This window comes from Symphalangus syndactylus, chromosome 18 (assembly GCF_028878055.3).
Source record: "Symphalangus syndactylus isolate Jambi chromosome 18, NHGRI_mSymSyn1-v2.1_pri, whole genome shotgun sequence".
Taxonomy (NCBI): Eukaryota; Metazoa; Chordata; class Mammalia; order Primates; family Hylobatidae; genus Symphalangus; species Symphalangus syndactylus.
In genome coordinates, this window is record NC_072440.2 from 38,888,225 (window position 1) to 38,901,182 (window position 12,958).

Below are 12,958 nucleotides of genomic sequence, written 5' to 3' on the forward strand. Positions count from 1 at the left end.
TTTTGTGTTTCTTGATTCCATGCTGAGAACTCACAACACAAACTCAGAGCCCACATTTGTGAGGTGCTTGGGTCAGGACTGCAACTAAAAATGGTTGTTTTTTTTTAGGTTTCTGGACAGCTCAACACCAGCCTTTGGTTTTGCCTCAGAAGCAGGGAACTTCTCTAAGCTCCTATTTTGCCTTCCAGCTATTGATGCCATGACTCCAAATCATACCAGCGATTAGGAGGATCATTACCAGACACAAAGCCAGGTACGTTTAAAAAATAAATAAATAAACCAAGCGCAGGTGCACACTCCGAACGCTCATCCCCACCCCACTTTCCAATCCGACAGTAGATAACGAGAAATGAATTTGCTAGACTTTGTTCCTGCAGCAGTTGCTGTTACCAGAAACAAAGTTAGATTATATACAATTTAGTCTTCATTGCTCTAAAAGTCCTCTCCCCATGCCCCCCAGGCTGCCGCAATTCTCTAGTTTCTTATTCGTTATAAGCAGGAGATGGAGCTGACCCAAGTCGGCCTTCCCCTCCCAGGGCCTTCTCCTCTTGGTCTGGCTTCCATTTTAGATGTGAATTAACCCTCCCAATACCCTTTCAGGAGCAGGGAGTCCCCTTTTTCTCTGCCTCCAGCCTCAGCTAGGTTTTCCTCATTTCGGATTTTTCTACAACTCATTCCCAAATGAGTCACGCATGACGACAATTTCCACTCTGCTATGTCAGCCTGGAGATGTCCCCCAAGTGATGGCATCTACTCTTGGAAAGAAAGGTCATCGGTGCCACGACCAGCCCCGCTAGCCCAGAGAGGCCGGTGGGCCCCAGTCCCTAGAGTCAGGGCGCGCGGTGGAGGCGAGGCCAGGGCGGCCCCCGCCCTCCCGGCCGCTCCCCCGCGCGCCGCCCCGGCTCCTCCCTCCGGTCCTCGGCGGGCACCTGGCGGCGGCGGGCAGGGGGCGGCGCTGCGCGCGTCACGCGGCTGGGTGGGATAGCGGGCAGGTGACACCCGGCGGCCTCCTCCCTTTTCCAACCCAGTCGGCGGCCGGGACAGCAGGGGCCGCTGTGAGGAGCTCCGCGCTCGCGCCGCCAGCCGCCGCCCGCTCTCCCGCGCGCACCCGGCGCTTCGGCCCCGCTCCCTGTGCGGTGAGTGCGGGGCTCCAGGCCGGCGGGCAGGGGCCAAACTTTCCCGGCGCGCGGAGGAGAAGAGACTGGGGAGGGAGGCAGAGCCGAGGGGAACGGCGTTGGGAGCGGCCGGATGGAGGAACTTGGGCGCCGCGCGCGAGAAGTGGGACCCGGGTGCGGGGGCCCCGGGAGCGGGCCAGGCCCTCCCTGGGCTCGGGAGGCGCTTGGGAAGTTCTGTCCCCGCTGCCTGCGCGTGGGGAGGATCGAGGCCCTTTTCCGCCGGAGCGCGGGGCCGCGGCGCTCACCTGCGCCTTCTCCGGGAGCCCCCACCCGGCAGCATCCCGAAGGAAAGGTCGGGCCGGGTGGGCGCGCTGCGGAGCGGAGCCTGGACTGGGATCCCGCGCGGCGCCGGCCCTGCGGAGCTGAGCGGGAGGGGCAGAGGTGCTCGCCGGCGGGACTGGGAGGGAGAAGGACCTGCTCGACCTTGGACGCGGAGGTCATTTTCCCAGCTCCGGGGTCTGGCCTCGGTAGCCACCCCCCAAATTCCGGAGCCCCTTTCTTTCTGTTTCCTTCCTTCCCCTTTGGGCGCTTTTTTTGCTCTCGCGGCCGGATGAACTTGGGGCGCTGTCCCTTCGGCTCCCCGAGCCGCATCCTGTCTTGGTGGCTGCTGCTGGCCGGGAGGAGGCTGATGAATACAGAGCCGTGGAACAGGTCGTGCCGGAGATGGAAACAGGAAAGCCTGTTGTCGTGTCGTCCCAGGTATCGTTGGTTCGTTGGGAAATGGGCTTTCCCCCTTCAAGTCAGCGCTGTTTCAAACTTCCCCCGGCGCGGACAGAGCGCTGTTTGGAGCTCCCTGGGGAACTCGGGACGGGAAGGAGCGGGTCTTTACACCTGTCCTGCTCCCTGTGTAGTTAGTCCCACGCCGACTGAAGAACAGTTTTAGCGACCCGAGTTCCTCGCCAGTGGCCTTTTCCCTCTTGCTACGCTCTCCCCTCGGAAAGCATGTTCACTTAACCCTGTGCTCTCGGATTACCCTTTATTTCACTCCTCACTTTTATTGCTTACGTGCTCCCAAAGGGTCATCGATACCGGGTGGCTGCCTCTGCGTTCTTACCACGCACCCGCTTATTTATTCCCTTTCTTTGTAGTTTCCCTTCGTACTACTGATCAGAAATTGGTCTCCCCAAGGTCACCGAGAACTGAAGCCCTCACCCCGTGGCAGACATTTATCAGTGCTTAGGTGCCAGGCACTGATGTCAGTTCTTGTGTTAAAGCTTTTAATCTTCACAACGATCCTGGGAAGTAGATATTAATATTATTCTCATTTTAATGATGAGGTAACTGAGGCACGGAGAGGTTAAGTAACTTGCCCAAGGCCACACCCATCTCAGCAGTAGGAGATTCCAGCTCTGGGGTTCTGTCTCCAGCACTGGAGCTGTTAACCACTGTCCTACACTGCCTCACCTACAGTTCCTTTGCTCGTCCTTATTTTCTGAAGTCCCGTGCTGTTGCAGGCATCGTTGAACAGGCTGTCAATCTCAGGTCCCTCTTTTCCTTCTTATGTGTCTTTATACTAGTTTAGGATCCCCACACCCTGCCCCCGCTCCCCGCTTTTTTTTTTTTTTTTTAAGAAAAATAGATTTATGGGACTTTGTTACTTCATCTATCACCTGTATTTATCTGGCTTAAGATTCTGTGCTTTCCATGTCTTCTTCAGTTTTAGTGTAACATCTCTCAGTGCATATTATAATATTCCACTTGGACTTGCCCGGCTTTTCCCCAAAACAGCTCTAGATGCTCATTTCCATTAAGGGTCCTGCCATTATCCTGGTCTCCAAGGTGCCGTGTCTCATGCCATTCCTCTTCCATTCGTTAATTATCTTCTATCCAATTTTTGCATGGTCTCTTCTAGCCTTTATCAGTCTCACCCACTCCAATCCTCTCTTCACCACTCTCCCTCTTCCCCACTTTGAACACATCATATGCCCTTCTCTACTATTTGTTATCATCTTTTATGTTTGCTTTCCACAGAAAGATTGCAAACAGCTTGGGACATTAAATCTTCAGGCCTTACAGCTAGTAGTTGCTTGATAAATGTAGAATATGATACAGTATAAATTTTGGTAGCACAGATCAGGCAGGTTTGATGATGGTGGAAATTTTTAAGCCAGGTTTTACAGGATGTTAAGGAGTTTGCATTGGTAAACGTGGAGGAGCTGGTAGACATTGTACACGAAGGGGAGAAAAGCCTGTGTTCACTCCGTTGTCACAAACAGGTACCCAGCTGTTCTGATGAAACATTACGTTTAGAGGTATAATGAAGCAGGGCAAATCAGCAGAGAACCATTTATCCTTATCTTGACAAAACAAAATATGAAAACACATAAAGTTAAAAAAAAACCTTTTTATTGAAAAAAAAGCACATATATAAAAGTGCATAAAACATAAATGGACAGATTAGCACAGTAGATGTATTCAGCAATAGAACGACTGTGTTATTCTGGCCATAGATAGGCTACCGTCAGGCCAAATAGGAGTCTTTTCACAAAACCTTTATAAGGTGAAGTGGGCTTGGACTGCTTCCAAGAGGCATTGCCAAGAAAGAATTGGCTGTGCGTGGAGAGGCTTGAGGAGAGAGAAAATAAGACTGGAAATTGGTACCAAAAGGATAAGATCAGGGAGCCAAGAAGAGTTCTGACCCACCGAGCATAATTCTACCACAGTGAATATTTAACCAGGTTGCCTTTGTCGCTCTCTTTTTTTCTATGCATATTTTCCTACATCATACTCCATATAGAATTTTAGTATTCTCAGGCTGGGCACGGTGGTTCATGCGTGTAGTCCCAGCACTTTAGGAGGCTGAGACAGGTGGATCACCTTAGGTCAGGAGTTTGAGACCAGCCTGGCCAAAATGGCGAAACCCCATCTCTACTAAAAATACAAAAGTTAGCTGGGTGTGTTGGCACATGCCTGTAGTCCCAGCTACTAGGGAGGCTGAGGCAGGAGAATCGCTTGAACCCAGGAGGCGGAGGTTGCAGTGAGCTGAGATCATGCCACTGCACTCCAGCCTGGGCAACAAAGGAGACTCTGTCTAAAAAAAACACAAAAAACAAAAAACAACAACAAAAAAAAGGAAAGCAATTTTTTTTTTAGTATTCTGTGTTTCCCATATAATACCTAGTAAGCATTTTTCATCTTACATAATTTTCAGAACTCATATTTTTTGTATTCTAGTAATTATAATGTGATTTACTTAACTAAAACTCTATTGTTGGACAAGTATATTAGCAACAAATTATAAACAACCTAAGTTATAGTAGTACTTATCTTTGCAGCTGTATCATTTTACAAGTTGGGACTCGTTTCCTAATGATACTGTTCCAGAAGTAGAATTACTTTGTCAGCAAGTATGGTCATTTTTATGGTTCTCAATACACGTAGTCAGATTTCTAAAAGCAATTTTAAAAAGAGGATCAATGCATTTTGCCTAACTTTTCTCTCTATGAAGTAACAGCAATTCAATTAAACATGAACAGTATTATTAAATGTCGTATCAGTTTCCTCAGGCTGCCATAACAAAGTACCACCAACTGGGTAGCTTGAAAAAACAGCAATTTATTGTCTCACAGTTCTGGAGGCTACAAGTCTAAAATTAGGGTGTTAGCAGTGTTGAATCCTTCTGAAAGCTCTGAGGGAGAATTTGTTCTATGCTTCTCCTAGGTTCTGGTGACAGCAGCAATCTCTGGCATTCCTTGTGCTGGCATCACTCTAATCTCTGCCTCTGTCTTCATATGCATTCTCCCTTTGTGTCTGTGTCTTCATATAACCATCTTATAAACATACCAGTCATATTGGATTTAGGGCCCATCCCAATCCAGTGTGACCTCATTTTAATATCTGCAAAAATTCAATGTCCAAATAATAGCACACTGTGAGGTATTGGGGGTTAGGATTTCAACATATCCTCTTTGGGGCACACAGTTCAACCTGCCATAGGGTCTTCAAGTGTGCATAAAAGAAAGCGTCTATCTGCAAATAATTTCTAGGCAAATTGAGAACGTAGGATTTTTTCTAATTTTTGAGATTTGTTTATTCTCCATGATGTGCCACTTGTGCTTATCAGTTTTAAGATACAGAAGGAGGCTTTTTTTTCCCCCTGAGACAGGGTCTGTCTTTGTCACCCAGGCGGGAGCACAGTGGCACAATCATGGCTTTCCGCAACCTCAATCCCCAGACTCAAGCAATCCTCCCACTTCAGCCTCCCCAGTAGCTGGGACTACAGATACATGTCACCATGCCTGGCTAATTTTTTGTATCTTTTATAGAGACAGAGTCTCACTATGTTGCCCACATTGGTCTTGAACTCCTGGGCTGAAATGATTCTCCTGCTTCAGCCTCCCGAGGTGCTAGGATTACAGATGTGAGCCATTGCACATGGCCTGGAAGGTTGCTATTTACCAAACACATAATTCCGGAGCCATGGTAAATGGTAGCATGTTAAACTGAGAATAGCCAGAATTTCAAGAAGATACATCACATAGCATGGAAAGAAGCATGCCATAAACACACTTTTAGAAATATGTCTTACATGTGTTTCAGTGACTCATCCAATTTTGACCATGCACAGTTGCAAAAAGTTGAAAACTAATACCAGTTGGGCATTTTATAACATTGGTCTTCTAAAAAATTTGAAATTTCCATTATTTTTAATTGATTTCTAAAAGTACATATTATTACATAGGCAAGTGAAATCACTCTTTTTGTAAATGATAGAAGTTGGCATACCATCGTAATTTCTTTTCTTTCTTTTTTTTTTTTTTTCTAAGACGGAATCTTGCTCTGTCGACCAGTAAAGTTGTGCAATCTTGGCTCACTGCAACCTCTGCCTCCCGGGTTCAGTGATTCTCCTGCCTCAGCTTCCTGAGTAGCTGGGACTACAGGCTCATGCCACCATGCCCAGCTAATTATTTATTTATTTATTTTTGGTAGAGACGGGGTTTCACCATGTTGGCCAGTCTGTTCTCGAACTCCTGAACTCAGGTGATGATCCGCTTACCTCGGCCTCCCAAAGTGCTGGGATTACAGGTGTGAGCCATCATGCCTGGTCCATCATAAATATATCTATCTATCTATCTATCTATATATATATATATATTTTTTTTTTTACAGTGTTTTGCTCTTGTCGCCCAGGATGGAGTGCAGTGGCACCATCTCTGCTCACTGCAACCTCTGCCTCCTGGGTTCAAGTGATTCTCCAGCCCCAGCCTCCTGAGTAGCTGGGATTACAGATGCTCACTACCAAGCACAGTTAATTTTTATATTTTTAGTAGAGACGGGGTTTCACTATGTTGGCCAGGCTGCTCTTGAACTCCTGACCTCAGGTGATCTGCCCTCCTCAGCCTCCCAAAGTGCTGGGATTACAGGCAGGAGCCACCACGCCCGACCCATAAATATTTTTAAACAGACTATTATTCAAATGAGATAAGTTTCCACATAGCTTACAAATTCCCCATATTAAAGACAAATCTTAATCAATCTGGATAAGCAGCTACTTAAGCCATGAACACCAGCAGTCCTGCTTCTTGGACTTTCTAATATAGGGTAAAAGAGCCAAACCTAGATAAAACTGGGGAGTTTCAGAAGCTGCATACTCAACAAACATTTGAGTGTTAGCTTTGTGTCAGGCAAAGTGGCTGGCAGATTGCTAAAGCCATTCCAGGTCCATATGAGTTATAGACAAGTAAACGTAGGTTACAAAATTACAGTTCAGTATGATAAACTGCTGTGATATACACAGACCAGGTCCCGGGGAGGCAAGGCAGAGGTGGGCAGACCGGAAGTCCTTCTGAGAGGAAAGAAGGAAGAGTGTGGGTTAGGGCAGCTGAGAAATGGGATGAGGAGTGGGAAATAGAATCTAGGGAGAGAGTGCAGGTGCAATCAGGGAAATGCAGATACTTTAAAGTAACCAAGAAGAGGGTGTGAGTTGAAGTTGCCTAGGCATGCAGAGGCCAGGCTTACTGAGAGTGTTTTTTGACCCCATAAAGGTTTTGGATTTTATCATAACATCAGTGGGGAATCCTGGGAAGCCTGTGAGAAGGAAAAGGACGTGTTAAGATTTGTATCTCTCTGGTGCTTGCCATTTCACCTTTATGAAACCTCTCCTCCTCCCATCAGGCCTTTGTCTCATTTCCCTATCTGATCTGGAAAGGACAGCTACCTTCCTTGTTTACATTAGATATCTTTTTTTTGAGACAGAGTTTTGCTCTTGTTGCCCAGGCTGGAGTGCAATGGCATGATCTTGGCTCACTGCAACCTCCACCTCCCGTGTTCAAGCGATTCTCCTGCCTCAGCCTCCCGAGTAGCTGGGATTACAGGCATGCACCATCATGCCTGGCTAATTTTGTATTTTTAGTAGAGACGGGTTTCTCCATGTTAGGTCAGGCTGGTCGCAAACTCCCGACCTCAGGTAATGCACCTGCCTTGGCCTCCTAAAGGGCTGGGATTACAGGCGTGAGCCACTGCGCCCAGCCTACGTTAGATATCTTGATTATGCTTAGCTTGCATGTGAATTTTGAAACAGAAAATTAACTTCATGGGCATCATCTGTACCTCTGTCCTTACAGGATACTCAAGGCTGCATTTACATTTAAAACATCTTATTGAAAATTATGGGGTGAAAGGTTTGTCATCTTTTAGGCATAAGTAATAGTTGCAATGAATCTTTTTTTTTGAGGTGGAGTCTCACAGTGTCACCCAGTTTGAAGTGCAATGTTGCGATCTTGGCTCACTGCAACCTCTGCCTCCCAGGTTCAAGCAATTCTCCTGGTTCAGCCTCCTGACAAGCGCTGCACACCGCCCCCCCCATCCCCCCCTCCACCCCGCCCCTCTGCCCTACCACGCCTGCCCGGCTAATTTTTGTATTTTTAGTAGAGACGGGGTTTCACCGTACTGGCCAGGCTGGTCTTGACTCCCAACCTCAGGTGATCTGCCTGCCTCGGCCTCCCAAAGTGCTGCGCCAGGACTGCAGCGAGTCTCTTTACATGTATTTTCTAATGAATCCTTTGAAGCCAGCAAAGTCTGGCTCATCATATGCACAGGTACAGAAAGGTGAAAAAAGCAGAAAGGGTACTCAGGCTACACTGGTAGAAGTATGCAGCCAGGGTTTAAACCTAGGTGTAATTACAAGGTTTAGGCTCTCCCCACTCTGAATACTAACTCTCTGGGTTGATACTCTTGAGAATATAGGAGGCCCTAGGACTCTGATATCTTACAATAGTTTTGTGAGGGCGTAAGGGCAACCATAAAAATAAACCCAATTTAGATTTTTTAGGGTCAATGGTAGAAATGTGAGATCTAGACAAAGAGAGTTTCACTAGCGGCCCTTAATCTAAATACAACCCCGTCCCCCAACTCTTCTCCTTCTTTCTGTCCCAAATTTTTGGGTTTTGTCCTAATAGCACATTTGTGATTTGTTTGTGTGTTTATTTTAATTAAATGCTCTCACAAAGGCAGAACAAAAGTAAAGGGCACTTATTACTTGAGGGTGACTTATTTTAAGTCTGTTCAGGGGCTTCTCTGACCCTCAGAGTCTTACCTGTCTTTTTGTACCTTCTTCAGGCAGACAGTGCTGTGTTGCATCCTGTAGGACAGAAAGATTTATGTCTCAGAAATAAACCAGCCAACGAACAATGTTGACCCACATTTTAATCCCTTTGCTGCTTATCATTCAGTTAGCTAGAAAGCACAGCTGATAGCTTCATCCTTCATCCTCTTCTTTGTGTGTGACTAACAGGTGTGACTTTAACTTGAAGAAAGAAAGAAGATAGAAATGGCTCCTAGGAATCCAGAGTCCAATGACTAATTATTCAGTAGCTTAGGGTGAGTTCCTGAGCAAATGTGGAATGGAATTTTTTAAATCAAGCTGTGAGAACCACTATTCATTCTTCAAAAGGAAAAAAATGGTAGTGGATGTGATATTTAACATAAAATATAGTCAGTGTTTTTAAATAAAATGTATATATATACATTTATATGTGTGTATATATATGTGTATATATGTATATATACATATATATGGTTGAACATATGCAATTGCCCTTTCTGTAGGTGAATAAACAGTTGGATGTTGGCAGTTTGCATGTGGTTCATCCTGATTCAAATACAATACCGTTGACATCTAACAGTTGACCAATGAGCCTATGCTCTTCATTTCCCTATAAGCACATGGGGTGGTGCCCAGGCATGATGAACACTAGTTTCTAGTAGTCTCCTTCCTTCTCCAGCTGCTGGGTTATTGGCTTAACAACAATTTATTGTATTTATTGCAAACATGTTAGTGCCAGTTATACTTGTTATTGTGATAATTTAGATGTGTGTGAACTTATGAAACGTAAGTGCAAAAAAAGAATATTGTTATTGTGAAAGGAATGTTGAATTCTTTGGAAAGGTTCCATAAAAGTGAGTCACTAAGGGGTCAGGAAAACTAAAAAAATCACAAAGATGGCTGGGTGCAGCGGCTCATGCCTGTAATCCCACCACTTTGAGAAGCCTAGGTGGGAGGATCACTTGAGGATAGGAGTTCAAGACGAGCCTGGGCAACATAGTGAGACATCCATCTCTACAAAAAATTCAAAAAATAACTGGGTGTGGTGGCATGCGTCTGTAGTCTTAGCTACTCCAGAGGCTGAAGTGGGAGGATCCCTTAAGTCCAGGAGGTCTAGGCTGCAGTGAGCTATGATTGCACCACTGTACTTCAGCCTCGATGACAGAGTGAGACCCTGTCTAAAAAAAAAAATTAAAAATTAAAAACAGAAATTGTAAAAACTTGAAAAATATCCTGAGCTTGCCTTAAAAGTGTGTGTAGTTGTTTTATTTTGTTTTGTTTTGTTTTGTTTTCAATTCACTTAGAAAGTTAAAACTGGAAATTGCAGAAGATTAAGTTCTAGGTATGGTTTATAGCAGGAAAATATTGATGAGGAGCTTTTCCTCAAGGACGGTCTTGGGACTACTCTGTCTTTTTTTATTTTCAAGATGGGATCTCACTGTGTCACCCAGGCTGGAGGGCAGTGGCTTGCTCTCAGCTCGCTGCAACCTCCACCTCCCGGGCTCAACTGATCCTCCCACTTCGGTCTCCCGTGTAACTCGGGGTACAGGTGTGTGCCACCACGCCCGGCTAATTTTTGTATTTTGGTAAAGACAGGGTTTTACTGTGTTGCCCAAGCTCATCTTGAACTCCTGAGCTCAAGTGATCTGCCCGCCTTGGCCTCCCAAACTGCTGGAATTACAGGTGTGAGCCACTGTGCCCAGCCCTTGGGACTACTTTGGAAAATTGGAGAATTAATGCCTATTTATATATTTTTTTAAAAAGTAAATGTTTATGGTATCTAAATAAATTTTTGATTCTTTGCTATAAATTTTTAAAAATCAGCTAACCAAAACTAGTCAGAATTCCTGCTCCTGTTAGTCTGACTGTAATAGTTTACGCTATAGTTTAGTAAGTAGTCAGAACCTTCGCTTAGCATTCCATACTAATGGTATATAATCAACCCATACTTCTTATTTTGTATTATTTTTTGAGAGACAGGGTCTTACCATGTTGCCCAAGCTGATCTCAAACTTGTGGCATCAAACATTCCCCCCTTCTCAGCCTCCCAAGTAGCTGGGATTACAGGTGTAAGCGACTCTGCCTGGCTCATGCTTCTTATTTTAAATTGGGCTTTCATTAATAACATCTATATAACATTTAAGTTTATTTTAATAATGTGAACCGGTCGGGCGTGGTGGCTCATGCCTGTAATCCCAGCACTTTGGGAGGCCAAGGCGGGCAGATCACAAGGTCAGGAGATCGAGACCATCCTGGCTAACATGGTGAAACCCTGTCTCTACTAAAAATACAAAAACAAAATTAGCCGGGCATGGTGGCGGGCACATGTAATCCCAGCTACTTGGGAGGCTGAGGCAGGAGAATGGTATGAACCCTGGAGGCAGAGCTTGCAGTTAGCCGAGATCATGCTACTGCACTCCAGCCTGTGCAACAGAGCAAGATTCCATCTCAAAAAAAAAAAATAATAATGTGAACCAATATGTAGAACTTAGAGCTGCTTCCTACCTGCATTAAATGGCTTACATAAAAACTGAAAGCAAAAATATATCATTAGCTAGAGTTTATTAAACTTGAAAAATTTGTTAGTGTTATTATGCTGACAAGTTGAATTGGTCAAGGTGTAACTTATTTTAGATTCAAATAGTAATTATAAAAGTATAGTTATTCTTTTCTGAAGTATTAGTAGGTTGATGAAAAAAGGCCAAACTTATAAAATGAGAAAAATAAAATTATATTTTATAATAATAGCAATTATTAAGCACTGGCTATATTCCAGCTACTGTACTAAAGTCTATTTATGCCTTATCTCATTTAATCCTCACAGAAGCCCTAGAAGGTGGTATTGTTCCCATGTTATAAGCAGGGAAACTGATGCAAATAGAAGTGAAGAACCTTACCCAAGGTCACATGATTAGTGATAGCACTGGGAATCAGACCTAGTTTAGTCTGAACTCCAGTGCTCATGCGCTTACTACTTCATAACTTAGTACTTTAAAATTGAATTTAATTTCTAATTTAGGCTTAATTTTTTTTCTTTTTTTAATGTAAATAATTTATTTGGGAGATAATCCTAGACAGTACCAGAAGTTGGGGAGTGGGGAAGTGAGACGGGAAAAGGAGGCAGCCAACACAGGGAGTGTTAATGAAGAGTCTACTACCTCTGTGGGCACCTGGTGCTCAGTCCCACGGGACATCTCTCAGTGTTGTCCCACCCAAGGAGCTGAGAAGTGAAGCCTTTGCTGGGTCATGAGCATGTTGGTCATTTTTCAGAGAAACATTAGTGTTTTGAGCTGCAAAGGACCTGAGAGGTCATTCAGGCTGACCTCTTATACTGTTGAGGACACGAGCCCATTTCGTTTGGCCAAGACCACAATCCTATTTAGTATGTTGGGACCAGAGACAAGTTCTCCCAACTAGAGCCCAAGTGCTTTTCTAGCTGATAATCATATTTTCATCATTAGCCTTATGTCTGAATATGACTTGACCCTGAATTTTTGAAGCTCTTGGATTGCCCCCCTCCATCTTTGTCTACAAGGAACAACATTAATTACTCCTACAGATGTTACTATAGAATATGGCAGGGCGAGGATTATGCTTCCCCCGTGTTACAAGTACAGAAACTGAAGCTCAAGTCAATGCAATGCTGTGCCTAGTCCTGAGGCCCATGTATTATAAAACCGAAGCCTGAACCATGAGTAAAGGTGTCAAAGAAAAAACTGTATTATTTTAGCAGAGGTGACTAAATTACCTAGCCCAAGCCATGGACTTTATCTAACAGCCCTCTTCCTTTTCTCATTCTCTACCCTTAGCACTTGAGTTTATCCCCATTAGGTGACTGCCTGAGTATCTCACTCATGGAAGTGGCATTTTTGGAATTGGGAAGGGGGAAGGTTAATGAAGAGTTAGTGCACATTGCGTTGATCTGCACTCTCAAAAAAAAAAAAAAAAATCCGGCTGGGCGTGGTGGCTCACGCCTGTAATCCCAGCACTTTGGGAGGCTGAGATGGGCAGATCACAAGGTCAAGAGATCAAGACCATCCTGGCCAACATGGTGAAACTCCATCTCTACTAAAAATACAAAAATTAGCTGGGTGTGGTGGTGGGTGCCTATAATCCCAACAACTTGGGAGTCTAATGCAAGAGAATCACTTGAGCCTGGGAGGCAGAGGTTGCTGTGAGCCAAGATGGTGCCACTGCACTCCAGCCTGGGCAACAGAGCAAGGCTCTGTCTCAAAAAAAA

General features: G+C 44.9%; 1 protein-coding gene across 5 annotated transcripts in view; it reads left to right on the forward strand.

Annotated features, from left to right (window-relative positions):
* Positions 1 to 981: 981 nt before the first annotated feature.
* ELOVL7 (ELOVL fatty acid elongase 7) overlaps positions 982 to 12,958 on the forward strand; it is a 95,016-nt gene continuing 83,039 nt past the window's right edge. For 4 of the 5 annotated variants that reach the window (XM_063622610.1, XM_063622608.1, XM_055252134.2 and 1 more), the window contains exon 1: positions 988 to 1,136. The gene's annotated coding sequence lies outside the window, so the exon portion shown is untranslated. Of the gene's footprint in view, positions 1,137 to 12,958 lie in introns of all 5 variants that reach the window. The other variant, XM_063622607.1, reaches the window with a different exon arrangement.